The sequence below is a fragment of the Equus caballus genome, chromosome 14, assembly GCF_041296265.1.
Source record: "Equus caballus isolate H_3958 breed thoroughbred chromosome 14, TB-T2T, whole genome shotgun sequence".
In the NCBI taxonomy this organism is placed as follows: domain Eukaryota; kingdom Metazoa; phylum Chordata; class Mammalia; order Perissodactyla; family Equidae; genus Equus; species Equus caballus.
The window spans coordinates 20,913,068-20,928,702 of record NC_091697.1 but is presented as its reverse complement, the minus strand read 5'-3'; the positions used below and the strand labels follow the sequence as shown (position 1 = coordinate 20,928,702).

Here is a 15,635-nt window from a genome sequence, read left to right as displayed (position 1 = left end):
ATCTCACTTCAGTCATCGTGGCTTCCTGCTGCTCTAAGGAACATGCCATACACTCTTGCATTGGGGCCTTTATCCTTATTCCCTTTACCTGGAATGACTCTCTTCAAATATCACCTCAAGAAGTCTTCTTTATCTTTTTCTTTAAGAGGCCCATCCTTCCCTGACCTGATCATTCTCTATCCCCTGTTCTTGCCTTATTTTTCTCAAATTTTATTTATTATCTGTTTCCCCCATGAGAATGTAAGCTTCATGAGAGCACAGATTTCTCTTTTGTTCACTGCTGTATCCTCAGCTTGTATAACAGTATCTGGGTTATAGTAGGTGTTAAATAAATATTGATTGGGGCTATCAGTAAAGGAGCATAAATAAACAACACAGTCATCTTATGAATTACTCAGGGGGACTCTCTAAGCGGAGCATCCTGCAGTGGGCTTAGCCAGAAAGCTCAGTCAAACTTGCCTTCTCTCATCCTGACCCTCATTCACAAAGTTTTACTGATTCTCTCACCAAAAGATTCTCAAATCTGTCCACTCCCATTGACTCTGCTTCATTACTTGTCTCCCTATTTCTAGTCTCATTCCCTCCAACCCATCTTCCATACTGCTCCAAGAATAACTGAGGCCCAGCACTATCAGTGACAGTACCCAGGAAGCTGTCCCTGACCCAAGAAGGTTCCAATCTCTACACTCAAATAGGTCCCTATGTACTTATCTCACACAACATTCTAATGATTGCTTTACCTATTTATCTCCCCCAGTAAACTGTCTCTTAATCACATCAGTATTCCACATTCTTGGCATAAAATTAACACTCAATATAAACGCATATTTAATGAATAAATTTAGCAAGGTAGGTTCTTATTTGCAAGTTTGGTGTAGTATTTTCCTGGCTTTAAGAACAACAGAATATTTCTATAATATAGATGAAAATGTTTCTAGAGTCCAATCTGAAATAACTCTTGAAACAGAAAGGCCCTACCTACCCCATTCCATTCAATAAATAAGTTCTTGTTCTCTCAGGCACTGGACTTGATAAAACCTTATTCTACAAGAGACAGCTTCTAACTCAAAAATCCTAATAATTACATTGATAGTTCCTAAGTATAAATATCCCTAAAAAGGCAGGCATCACTGGGCCCATTTTACAGATGAGCAAATAAAGGCTCAGAAGTCTCCATCCTGTAAATACCAGTCTAGGATATGATTCCACGTCTGTTAGACTCCAAAGCCAGTATCAAAATACCAAATTGCCTTCCTTGCTGCAGAGAAATCAGAGAGGCCCCGTCCCTACTCAAGTTGTAGCAGTTTCTTTTCAAGTTTAGAGATAAGCTTGCTTTCTCAAGAGGTGCACTTGAATGTTGAGTTCTTGACCTTAACCTTCAGTACTGCTGTGGTTAGGCCCTGCATCTGAAGTGTTGGTATGCCTTGCTCAACACCTTTCCATACAAAAACAAAAGTGCTCATATAAAAATATTCTTAGCAGACTCCCGCACCTCGAAGATAAAGGGAAGAGTCAAGACTGAGAAAAATCCTTAAATCACACAATTCCCATTTAGGATACAGAAATAAAGGGTCTAGACCCATTATATTTTTATGAACAAAATTCGTCAATCAATGAAGTATGGAATAATTTAGAGGTCTTAGAGAAAGAGTCATTTGTCTAATTCCTACTACTACTTGTGTATAATATTTATAACTCAATCTTTTTTTTTAACAGCTGGAATTTTTATTTAAGAAATTTGGCAATATATACCTACAATTTCAAAATAATTCATATCTTCTGATCCATGAATTATATTTGGGAATCTACTCTGAGGTAATCATCTGAATTTAGATGAGATTGCAAGACAAAGATATTTTATCAGAGCATTATTTATAACAATGAAAAATTTAAACAACCCAATGTTCAAACACAGGATCAAACACTAGGCAGGAATTCAAAATAAAGACGGAAAGGAAATATACCAAAACATCAATTGGGTTCTGGGGTGATTATTTTTGGATGATTATTTTTCTATGTTGCCAAGTTTTTTTCAATGAGCATATACCATTTTTACAACTTAAAAAATTATTTAAATATTGAGAGATACCTTAATGAAATAACAGATCTAGGTGATGATCATCAATGACCATGAGCTGAAAGCTAGGCTTTCTAATGGACAGATTAGGCTGCTCCCACTGTTCAATCTTAGTATCATAAAAGGAAGATAAGCAGATAATATGTTTTCCAATGTGATGTAATGTGAAATATACAATACCACCTATAAAGTAACCTTGTCAAAAAATAAATTAACTGAATTTGATTAAGCCTCAAATCTAACTACAAGTTTTTGAAAATTATAGTCCAGAACAGAAGAACATGTTAAATATAAAACAGGGATACAAATCAGCAAAATCCAGAATGGAAATTCTAAAAAACAAAAAGCCAGTCTCTTTAACAAATAAACCATAAAAGAAAAAGAGAGAGAGGAGGATAGCAGAAATTAAAAGACTTCAGAGAGAGATCAACCAAACGTAACATGTGAACCTCATTTGGACCCTGATTTGAACAAATCATTAAAAAAAAATTACGAGAAGACTGGGGAAAGGGAGATGTTGACTGGTGTGATAATGGTAGTATGGCTGTATTTTTTTAAAAACAGTCCTCATCTTTTAGAGATACATATTAAAATACTTATGGATGAAACTATATGCCTGAAAATTGCTTCTAAAAAAATCTAGCAGGGGGTGCATGGGTGGTATGTTATACATGAAAAAACTGGTTATATGTTGATAATTGCTGAAGCTAGAAAATAGGTTGAGAGAGATTCATCATACTATTAAACAATAAAAATAACAAATAGACTCAAAATAAAACTTGCTGTTAAAAGCTAACTATGTAAAAACAAAAAAGTAAGGAAAAGATGCACATCAAATTGTTAACAGTGGCCTGGGTTGGTCTGGAACATGGATGAATTTTTTCTGAGTAACATTTCCCTAAAATCTTCCATAATAAAGAGTACTACTTTAAAAAAATTGTTAGAAGACAAAACAGCCTAATGATTAAGAGTGGAGCCCTTGGATAAATGGCAAATTTTCCAGGGCTGAAGCAGGAAAAGTGAAGGTAACCCCACAACCGCTTATAATAAAAAGTAAGAAAGTGCTCAAAAAACTGATGGACACACGCCAAAATATTAATGAAGACAACTTAAAGGAACTTTCAAATTTGGAACAATTGGAACATTAAAATGACTACTGGAGCCAACATCACCCTGATCCGCAAACCTGACAAGGACAACACAAAGAAGGAAAACTACAGGCCAATATCACTGATGAACATAGATGCAAAAATCCTCAACAAAATTTTGGCAAACCAAATACAGCAATACATCAAAAAGATTATACACCATGATCAAGTGGGATTTATACCAGGGACATAGGGATGGTTCAACATCCGCAAGTCAATCAACGTGATTCACTACATTAACAAAATGAGAAACAAAAACCACATGATCATCTCAACAGATGCAGAGAAAGCATTCAACAAGATTCAACATCCATTTATGATAAAAACCCTCAATAAAATAGGTATAGAAGGAAAGTACCTCAACATAATAAAGGCCATATATGACAAACCCACAGCCAACATCACACTCAATGGACAAAAACTGAAACTCATCCCTCTCAGAACAGGAACAAGACAAGGGTGCCCACTTTCACCATTCTTATTCAACATAGTACTGGAGGTTTTGGCCAGAGCAATTCGGCAGGAAAAAGAAATAAAAGGAATCCAAATAGGCAAGGAACAAGTCAAACTCTCACTGTTTGCAGACAACATGATCTTATATATAGAAAACCCCAAAGAATCCATAGGAAAACTATTAGAAACAATCAACAACTACGGCAAAGTTGCAGGGTATAAAATCAACATACATAAATCAGTAGCATTTCTATATGCTAACAATGAACTAACAGAAAAAGATCTCAAGAATTCAATCCCATTCACAATTGCAACAAAAAGAATAAAATACCTTGGGATAAATTTAACCAAGGAAGTGAAAGATCTATACAACGAAAACTACAAGACCTTGAAAGAAATCGATGACGACATAAAGAGATGGAAAGACATTCCATGCACATGGACTGGAAGAATAAACATAGTTAAAATGTCCATTCTACCTAAAGCAATCTACAGATTCAATGCCATCCCAATCAGAATCCCAATGTCATTCTTTACAGAAATTGAACAAAGAATCCTAAAATTCATATGGGGCAACAAAAGACCCCGAATTGCTAAAGCAATCCTGAGAAAGAAGAACAAAGCTGGAGGCATCACAATCCCTGACTTCAAAACATACTACAAAGCTACAGTAATCAAAACAGCATGCTACTGGTACAAAAACAATGCACAGATCAATGGAACAGAATTGAAAGTCCAGAATTAAAACCACACATCTATGGACAGCTAATCTTTGACAAAGGAGCTGAGGGCCTACAACGGAGGAAAGAAAGTGTCTTCAACAAATGGTGCTGGGAAAACTGGACAGCCACATGTTAAAGAATGAAAATCAACCATTCTTTTTCACCATTCACTAAAATAAACTCAAAATGGATCAAAGACCTAAAGATTAGGCCTGAAACAATAAGTCTTCTAGAAGAGAATATCAGCAGTACACTCTTTGACATCAGCTTCAAAAGAATCTTTTCGGACACCATAACCCCTCACATGAGGGAAACAATAGAAAGAATAAACAAATGGGACTTCATCAGACTAAAGAGCTTCTTCAAGGCAGGGAAAACAGGATTGAAACAAAAAAACAGCCCACTAAGTGGGAAAAAAATATTTACAAGTTATTTATCCAACAAAGGGTTAATCTCCATAATATATAAAGAACTCACACAACTCAACAATAAAAAAATCAAACAACCCAATTACAAAATGGGCAGGGACATGAACAGACATTTCTCCAAAGAAGATATACGGATGGCCAATAGACACATGAAAAGATGCTCATCATCACTAATCCTCAGGGAAATGCAAATCAAAACTACACTAAGATATCACCTTACACCTGCTGGAATGGCAAAAATATCCAAAACCAAGAGTGACAAATGTTGGAGAGGTTGTGGAGAAAAGGGAACCCTCATACACTGTTGGTGGGAATGCAAACTGGTGCAGCCACTATGGAAAACAGTATGGAGATTCCTCAAAAAGTTAAGAATAGAAATACCTTATGACCCAGCCATCCCACTACTGGGTATCTATCCTAAGAACCTGAAATCAGCAATTCCAAAAGTCCCATGCACCCCTATGTTCATCGCAGCATTATTCACAATAGCCAAGTTATGGAACCAACCTAAGTGCCCAGCAACTGATGATTGGATAAAGAAGATGTGGTGTATATATACAATGGAATACTACTCAGCCATAAAAAAGGACAAAGTCGTCCCATTCACAACAACATGGATAGACCTTGAGGGTATTGTGTTGAGTGAAATAAGCCAGACAGAGAAAGACGAACTCTGCATGACTCCACTCATAGGTGGTAGTTAACATATGGACAAAGAGAACTGATTGGTGGTTGCAAGGGGAAAGGGAGGTGGGGGGAGGGCACTAGGGGTGAAGTGGTGTACCTACAACATGACTAATAATGATGCACAACTGTAATTTCACAACGATGTTAACTTTCATAACCTTAATAAAAAAATAAATAAATAAATAAATAAAATAAAAAAGACTACTGGAAAGTATGTATTACAATATAGTAAATGTAAAAAACGAATCCATGAGTCCATACCACATTAAAAAAATATTAACGGAAGAAGGAGAAAGTTCCTATTTACAGAAGGATGTCAGCTAATCAATATAGAAAAATGGCAGGAATACAAAAATCACCATTTAATAACAGAGTAATAATTAAATTAAGCAAGAATCACCAGTAGGATATTCATACAGCCTCAAAGTATTACCCCACAGATAACAGAATGATCACAAAGGGTAAAAGGTACCTTTACAAAAGAAAACCTGGTAGACACCACCTTAAAGAGAGGATCAGATTTACCATCTGTAACAATATAAACTGCTATCATTTGCACCCTGATGTGATACGTAATAGACTGAATGTCTGCATCCTTCCCAAATTCATACATTGAAATCTGACCCACTGATGTAATGGTTTTAAAACGCAGGGCCTTTCGGTGGTGATTAGGCCATGAATGGGATCAGTGCCATTATAAGGGGCTGTTCTCTCATTCCTCCACGTGAAGACACAGCAAGAAGTCAGCAGTCTGCAACCTGGAAGAGGGCCCTCACCAGAACCCAACCATGCTGGCATCCTGATCTCAGATTTCCAGCCTCCAAAACTGTGAGAAATAAATTACTGTTGTTTATAAGCTACCTCGCCTATGGTACTTTGTTAGAGTAGCCCAAACTGACTAAGACATGATGCATTTAGAAGAACACAACATTCCCTTTGTTATATTCCTGCCAAAAATGTTTAACCTGAGTCTAATCATAAGAAAACATTAGATAAACCCAAACTGAGGTATATTCTGGGAGGAAAAACCATAGAGGAGAAGTCCCACATTCTGTGAATAAACTCTGCTTAGGTCTCTGGCTGAATCCAGAACCACTCATGCACTAGACAGACTTGAGTTAAGGATGATAGAATCAAATTGAGATTGAAGTGCCTCCCCAAATGACAGCATGCAGTTTGACTCCAACCAAGTTAACTGTCTAATAAAACAAACGAAAAATAATACTTTTCTGAAGAATAAAACAGACTCTAGAATATCCACAATATAACATTCACAATGTTCAGGATACAACTAAAATTACTTAACATGCAAAGAGAATGAGGAAAATATGACCTGTTTTCAATTTATAGGCGAACAACAATTTGAATGACTGCAGATTTCTTATCAGAAATTATGGAGGCCAGAAGATAATGGAACAAAATCTATAAAGTGATGAAAGAAAAAAATCCATCAACCCCAAATTCTATATTCAGTGAAAATATCCTTCAAGAATAATGGTGAAATCAAGACATCTTCAGATAATAAAAATGCCAGGAAAGTTTGTTGCCAGTAGATCAATACTACAAGAAATGCTAGAGGCAATTTCTTCGGGCTGAAGAGGATAACATGGTATGAACTCAGATTATGAGGAAGAACTGAAAGAGTATCAGAAATGGTAAATATTTACTAAATATGAAAGACTATTTTCTTCTTAGTTTCTTTAAAGTACACAGGACTGTTTAAAGCAAAAACTGTAACACTGTTTTATGGGTTTATAATATATGTAGATGTACAAATGACATATGACAACTACACCATAAAAGAAAGGGGAGGCTAATAAATGGACCCATACAGTTACAAGATTTCTACGCTTTTCATAAAGTGTTATTAACTCTAAGTAGACTGTGAAAAGCCTACCTGTGACTAGATCATGAAGTGAGAGAACTTCTCTACAGTGGTTTTAGTTGTTAATATTTCTTCAACACATAAAACTTTGGGTAGTAACTCAAGTGTTAATAAGAGCTATTTTATTTTTCAAGGAAAGAATAAGCACATCTGGCAGAAGGAAACTGCTGAAGAAACCCTGAGGCTTGCCTCTTCAGCAGCAAGGCACAACAAGTAGGGGTAACTAAAGCAAAAACAAAGTCAATGTTAAGAGGAACAAGAAGGGAACAGTGAAAGCACTGAGGACTCAAGCAGATAAGGATTACAATCAGACTATCATTTCACATGCCACATCACACAGCAACCATAGTGGAGCTGATATGAGGAAATGTTTCACAGAAAAGTTGAACAGAAGTTGTGAGAAGAGCCAGCCCTGATGGTCTAGTGGTTACAGTTCAGCACTCACCACTCTGGCAGCCTGGGTTCACTTTCCGAAAGTCATGGAACCACACCACCCGTCTTGTCAGTTGTCATGCTGTGGAGAACTGGAATGACTTACAACTAGGATATACAACCATGTACTGGGGCTTTGCAGAGGTTAAAAAAAAAAAAAAGAGGAAGCTTGGCAACAGACGTTAGCTCAGGGCTAATTTCCCTGCATAAATTAATTAATTAAATTTAATTGAAAAAAGTGGCCAGAAGACAAATGAGGTGATGAGGGCAGGAAGGAGATGGGATGGGACGGACAACACACTGCTGCTACATCATTAATACAAAAAGAGAGAGTTACACACAGTGGAACATAACAAGTCTGGGGTGGAGGTACAGGTCTATTGTTCATCCAGTAGCTAAGAATTATGATGTATTTCTATGTCAGTATCATAAGCTTTCAAATAAGATGGTGGCCTCTCCAGAAAACACCAAACAGTTCTGGGGTCAAACCTATCAATGGGAATCTACTTTAAATATACCACTTTGGGCATCTAACTCGTGTTGACCCCCATACCAGGCCACTACCTCCTCCTACCTCTTAACTTCCTCCTCCCACCATCAACGGCAATAAATTCTTTATCTTTTCTCCTTGCTGCCCACTCCTCCCTTAATTCTGCATGGATTCCAATACTCTTTTCCCTGTATCAGTGCTTATTCTATTCAGACCGATTAGGTCTTTCTGCAGATTCAGCACTGCTTCCACTTCAAGAAATAAAAGCTTTGACAGTGTTTGCACAAGAAGACGGTTGCTCTCCCAGGCTGCATAAATCTGGAAACTTGTTAGGAACTGATGGGTAGGTGGAAAAAACCTGGAAAGTACCTGTGAAGCAAAAAGCAAATCATTTATAAAGAACTTAAATAAACTGATAAGAAAAATACTAAGAACCCAACAGATAACTTGCGCAAAGTTTAGAGAACAATTCTCAAAGAAGAAATACAAATTGGCTTTTTAAAAAAAGAAGAAAAGTTCAACTTTACTACTAATCAAAGAAACAAAAAGTATAATGAAATGCCATTGATTACCTATCAAATAGGCAATCATTTTTTTAAAAAGAATATTCCTCAGTATTTGGAATGGTGTGGTTAAAGGAACACTCTCATATGCTACTGGTGAGAATTTAAATGAGTATTACCTTTCCAGAAAGCAATCTGAAAACGCTATACATATAATCCAGTAATTCTACTTTTAGTAATCCAGTTTAAGGAAATAATTCTGATCAGAAATTCAGACAATTTATACATTACAAGATTCACTGACATTTTACACAGCTATCTTTAATAGGAAAAAAAGGTTAAAAAACCCCATGCCTGGTATTAGGGGAACACAAGAATCTGCCCTTTTTTATCACCAATCAGAAGTAATCCCTTCCCTCCTCTGTGAGTGGTTAGTGCCTCTATTTTCCCACTTCAACTGATCTGTATCATACTTAACAGTGTGCAAGCTCCATTTGCCTCAATAGACTGAATTCTCTGAATACAAATTTGAGGTCCCATTCAGCTCTGTATCATATCCCTCACCACCTCTTGAGCACCTCCAGCACTTAGCACTTCACGAATAGCAGGACAAGAAAACTTTTGTTAAGGTGAATCACTGTACAAAGCAAATTAATCAATGATTTCAGAGATAATTTTATACATACAAAGACATGAACACACATAAAGGACATGAACAAACACTAAATTTATAACTGACCTAATTCTACCACAATTTGGAATAAACTCAACTCCAGAAGATTATAGGAATGAGTATAGATGCTGTAGTCAGACTCTACAGTCATACTCCTTTATCCTTTCTCCTTCTTCCTGCCTGGAACACAGATCTAAGTCTAGAGATGCCAACAGCTATCTTGAAACCACTGAGTCAGGAAGCCACAAGTGAAGGATTATTAAAGCCAAAAGAGAAAAGCCTAAATTCTCAATACATCACTGAGCCACTGCCTCACTCTAGATATCTTGTTATATGAGAAAAAGAAATCCTACATTAAACCCACTGTTAATGGTGTTTTCTGTTACTTGTTCTGATTCTGACTTATAAATGATACAAACCCATCCTTGGTCACAGTGACTAGACTAAAAGTGGACACTTAAATAAAGCCAATCAGTTCTTCTCTAGACTGACCTATGGTCTCAAGAGAAGGAACTCTTTCCCACTAAAAGCTAAAAGTTTATGCCTGCTGGCAGACATTTTGCTTGCCCCCTGAAAAAAGCCTACCTGTTGAATAAAGACAAGTGGAGTCAAAGGACGGAGAAGGACATCATCAGAGCTACTAGAGCCAGCTCCGCCTGAAGCCTACATTAGACCTCCCAACTATTATGCAAACTAACCTCTCTTTTTGCTTCAGGTTACTTGAATTATATTTCCAACACCTGCATCCAAAAGAGTTCTATATACTACAATGGGGTAAACATACAAATAATTCTTTTATAGTTGAAAAAAATTTTGCCCCATATTAACCCACATAACTCATTACATTTGTCATTCTTCAACTGCCTACTATTTCCTTTCATAATGTCCATACTACAACCACAGTGAATTGCTTGCTCTTTCCTGTACATCCTTCATATTTTTCTATTTATTTGATTTTTTCCTACTGTTCTTTTACATCAATACCCTTTCCTCTCAATCTATAATCACATTGCTTCTGAAACACCACAGGATTTTATCTGTATGTCCCTTAGTTTTGACCTTGCATTATTACAGTTATTCATGTATACGTCTTATCTACCCAACTGCACTGTAATCTCTGTGTGTTTGGATTTGTCTATCTCCTCACAGATCAGTCTGTCTCCAAATACATGTTATTTCTACTAAACCTGTGCTATTTACCAAATGTTAATACTCAGTAACTAGGTGTCAATAGGAATATACTTGATCTAATCCTCCTGGGTACCAGAAAAGCCACATTAATACAGCAAGAAGATTGAATGGGATACAAATTACAATCAGCTAGGCAAATCTAAGTATAAAAAACAGAAAAAGTCAACTTTGTCTAATTTAAGAAGTTTTACTTAGAGATGTTCAGGTCTGATGATTTTTGCTGAGTCACCCAAGTCAAGCATCTTCTAGGCCTCAGTCCTTCTCTGTTAGCTCTCAAGCTATTTATAACAAGTACTCATACCTCCACCCGCCCACTTACCCATCATTATTATTCCAGGAAATATCTGTGAAGAGAAAATCCACTCCTGGCAGTATCCTGACTCTAAGCCACACCCCTGTATCTAGGCCCAACGAGTATAGACAGTTAATGCCTACAGCTTCCCTAAGTCTCCTATGATCTATCTCTCACTAGCTTATTCTTACCACTTTGACCCTCCTACCTTGCCCTGCCTTTCTTCTTTCCCTTAGCTCCACCTTGCTGATGGCTTATCTTTTATGTATTAGCACACAGAAACACAGACCTCAGAAACACTACATAGGCAGGAAGAATATTCAATAATAACAGTAGCTACCATTTATAGACTATCTATACTAGACATACTGCTAGGTACTTTATAAAGTATCTCTGATTCTCATGACAATCCTGACGATGTCAGACTAATTTTACAAACAAGGCACCTGATCCTCAAAGAGCTAAGATAATTTGTCAAATATTACCCAGCTGACAAGTATTGCAGGTGAAATTTAAGTTTAGATCTGCCTACTTCCAAAGCCCGTGTTTCTCGCACTCTATCATACTGCCAAAAATAAAATGTTGGCTGTTCTCCCAGCTTCCACCCTTGTCCTCAACCCCAACAATCTATTCACAGAGCAGCCAAAGTGATCTTTTTCTCAAATACTAATTCATTCCTTGCACAAATCCCTCCAAGGATTCCTCGTTTAGTCAGAGTAAAAGCTAGAGTCCCTACTATGACCTAAGAGCCATATGTGATCTGTCCACTTGTCCCCTTCCCAATGACCTCTCTGGTTTCATTGTTTATCTCTCACTCACTTACTCCACTCCAGCCACACTGGCTTCTTTGTCATTCCTCATCCGTACCAAGCCTGTTCACACCTCAGGGTCTTTACACTTACTGTTCCTCTGCCTGGAACACTCCCTCCTCTCCACCTTGAAATCATCTTAGCTTATTCCCCCACTTCCTTTAGGTCTCTGCTCAAATGTCACCTTCTCATTGACACCTTCCCTAACCACCTACTTTAAATTGCTATACCTCCTGACCTCAGTACTCCCTATCCTCTTTTTCTTTTTTTCTCCAAAATACATAATATACTCTATGTTTATTATCAGTACCCTACTACTAGAATATAAGCTCCATGAGAACAGGGACTTTATATATTCTGCTCACTGTATCTGGTACATAGTAAGTACTTAGTCAATATTTATTGAATGAGTAAATGGAGTTATATTCTTCCTAGGGGTTTAAATAAAAACGGTCTCAAAGCCATATTCCAGAACGCAAATTCAAAGGTAACCTATCTTTGTCCTAGTCTAGATTAATTCAGCAAATCCTTCTCCCCTCAAACAATACCTTTAAAGAACACTCCCTCTAATTTTTCTGTAGCTGCGGATAGACAGCCATGTCACTGAGCAACAAACTGAGCCAACTTAACCAGACTGTAGCATTATAATCAAATAAAACTTACAGCAAAGTTAATCAGACACATATTTAATGATACGCATAATTGTTATTGTGCTGCACGGTAACTAGGCATAAATGGTAGACACTTCTTGTAAATGACTCTAATTACTATTTCTTTTACACAGCTGAACCAAGCATGCCTAGGATCAGAATCAGGAGAAAACAGGAAGGAGGGGAAAGCTGGATACTTAACTCTGGAAGGTAAGTCCTCTCACGCCATCCCCTTAGGCATTGAGCTAATGGTCTCCCAGCCTGGGTTGTATGTTTTCAAGATTAACTTTTCCCCCTCTATAGTAGGAGAGGCTTCCTTTTACCAAAGATTGAAAAATTAGGCTGAGGGCCTGGCCTCTGTCGACAGTCATAAAGTTGAGAGGAACCAGAACAATCACGACCGTCTCTGACAAGGAAGACCAGGGCAGACAAGCTGGTAGAGAAACCAAATAAAGACACAAAACTTACTGAGGACCTACTATACACCAAGCACACTAGTAAGTACTTTGCATAATTCCTTTAACAACTTCCCCACCCTCCCTATAGCTGCATGCTCTGTTCCCAGGAAAGTAGAGGAGTAAGCAGAGTGGGACAGTTCCAGGGAGGACTCCCTGCTCCAAATTCTTTCATAGGGCCTAAAATGTCACCAGAGAGGGTAATTTAGGTTAGCAAGCTAACATACTAGAAAGATTAAGAGGAAGAAGCTCTTGTTTAGTGGCCTTATTTCCTATCTTATCTAACCCACAGGAGGATAAAGGGCCCCCTACTTTCCTATTGTTTTATCCAAAGCCATCCAGCCTTCAAGCCCAACTAAGCCCACCCTCTCTGAGACATCATCCCTATTCACTGCAGCTCTCCTTTTTCTGACTGCACTTACTGTCAGCGACATTCATTTGGGTACACAATCATTCACTTTGTGTCGTCTTCTAATTATGGTCCTGGGTTAATGCTTATCTCCCCAATGAAACTGCAAGCTCCTTAATGGCAGAAATCTTGTCTTAAACTTCCGTAGTAACTCACATAAGGTCTAGCACCATTTTTTAAAAAGTGTTTCTTAAGTATCTGGATGAATCAAAGGTAAGTAGGAAGGCAGTAGGTGATAGAAAGGAATCAAATTTCTGGTTCTAGGTAGGTAAGTTGGTGTTGAAAATAAATTTGTAGTATTTTAGATTTTTCTTTATTGTACTTCTGAACTAATTTTTAAAACATATTTCCCTATTTGAAAAAGAAAGTGTGGCTGTCATTCAGGATACAGCAGACATCTTTGGGTGGAGCTCTGAGACACTTGAATCAGAGCTACATGACATATAGTGCCAAGAATACAAGAGCTTCCAATTATATCAGAAAACACACTTACATCTATGTCTGAAAGAGTCCTCAAGACTAGAGTGTAAATCCAAATGAGCAGCATTAGACAGGGTAAATGACCCTTGGCCCAATGGAATAAAGAGAACCTGAAAGGCTTTCCCTGAATGAATGACAATGCAAGTCTCAGTCTACTTTGCCCAACAATGGTGTCAGCCTCTCAACAAGTTCAATGAGAAGGTCCTGGCTCTGGTGGTACAAGTCTGCATTTGGTTTGAGAAAACTCAGAAACAAGTCTGAATCAATTTCAACAGCAAACAGTTGGGGTTGTGAGTTGCCCCACCACAGCCAAGTAAGGAAGAACAGTCTTAAAAGCACTATCATATGGCTGAAAGACATCTGACAGTAATGAATACCAAGCTTCCTGTTTAAGCACAAACTGTCAGAGTTCAGTCTGGGAGATGTCAGTAGGAGCTACTCTGTGCGCTACTCCTTACTTAATAATTCTGATCAGAAGGAGGTCATCTATTTCTAGAGCTCAAGGGACATTCAGCTACTCAAACTCATCTATTTCTGGACCTCAATGCTAAGTAGGGTTTTGACTCAGATAACTAATACCAGTTGGGTAAGTATATTTGGTAAGATAGAAAAGATAGGTTCTTCCTTCTCTGATCATCAAATGCCCAGCCCAGAATTTTTTCAGTCACTGGGACTCAGCTAAAAATCAGACTAAAGAGCAATGTCAAGTTAAAACTGCATCTAGAATCCTAGTCCTTCAGTGCTCTTCTATTAAAAGGAGTTGATGACTAGATTTAGGTCTTCGATTTTCATTGTATTTAAAAGACTACAATGCTATTTATAAAGACCTTTAAAAATGATGACAGGGGTTGGCCCGGTGGTGCAGCAGTTAAATTTGCACATTCCACTTTGGCGGCCCGGGGTTTGCTGGTTCGGATCCCAGGTGCAGACCTATGCACCGCTTGTCAAACCATGTTGTGGCAGGGGTCCCACATATAAAGTAGAGGAAAATGGGCACAGATGTTAGCTCAGGGCCAGTCTTCCTCAGCAAAAGAAAAAAAAAAGGAGGATTGGCAGCAGAGGTTAGCTCAAGGCTAATCTTCCTCAAAAAAAAAAAAAAACATGATGACAGAATCTTTGCCTAGTAATTCCACTATTGGGAACAGTAACAGTAGCTGAAAGTTCTTAAGTACTTACTATGTGCTAAGCACTTACCTTAAAATATCTAATTTAACCTCACAAAAACAGAATAAGGTCATTACTATTATTTGACAGATGTATAAAGGGAAGCTTGGAAACTAGCACAGGGTCACACACTAGTAAGTGACAGAGGTGGGACTCAACCTCAGACTGATTAGACTCTAGAGCCCATCTCTCTTACTACCACCAAACTAGAAATATATCCTTGGGAAATAAGTCTAAAATACCGCAAAAACTTTATGCATAAGAGACTCAGTGTTATGTAAGTATAACATGGCAACTTGAAGCATTCTAAATACAAAACAGTTAAGTAAATGGAGGCAATCTGGATTACAGAATATTATGGAGGCATTAAAAATATTTTTACACATAACTTTTAATGACATGGGAAATTTTATGCTGTAAGTATAAAAGACGCACATTTCAACAGTGATGAATGGCAACTAGACTTTTGGTGGTGAACGCAATGTAGTCTATACAGAAGTCAAAATATGATGATGTACACCTGAAATTTATATAATGTTATAAACCAAGGTTACCTCAATTAAAAAAACGGAAAAAAAAGAACACAAAATTTTATATATAGTGTCAGAGTTCAACTACATAAAAAATATCTCTGCACATGGAAAAATCTAAATTTACTGCTAAATAAAAAAAGGCTAGTTGTAGAAT

At 37.5% G+C, this 15,635-nt stretch overlaps 1 protein-coding gene across 8 annotated transcripts in view; it reads right to left on the bottom strand.

Annotated features, from left to right (window-relative positions):
- Nucleotides 1–15,635, bottom strand: part of UIMC1 (ubiquitin interaction motif containing 1) — a 141,821-nt gene that overhangs the window by 15,918 nt on the left and 110,268 nt on the right. The gene's annotated exons all lie outside the window — the stretch shown is intronic.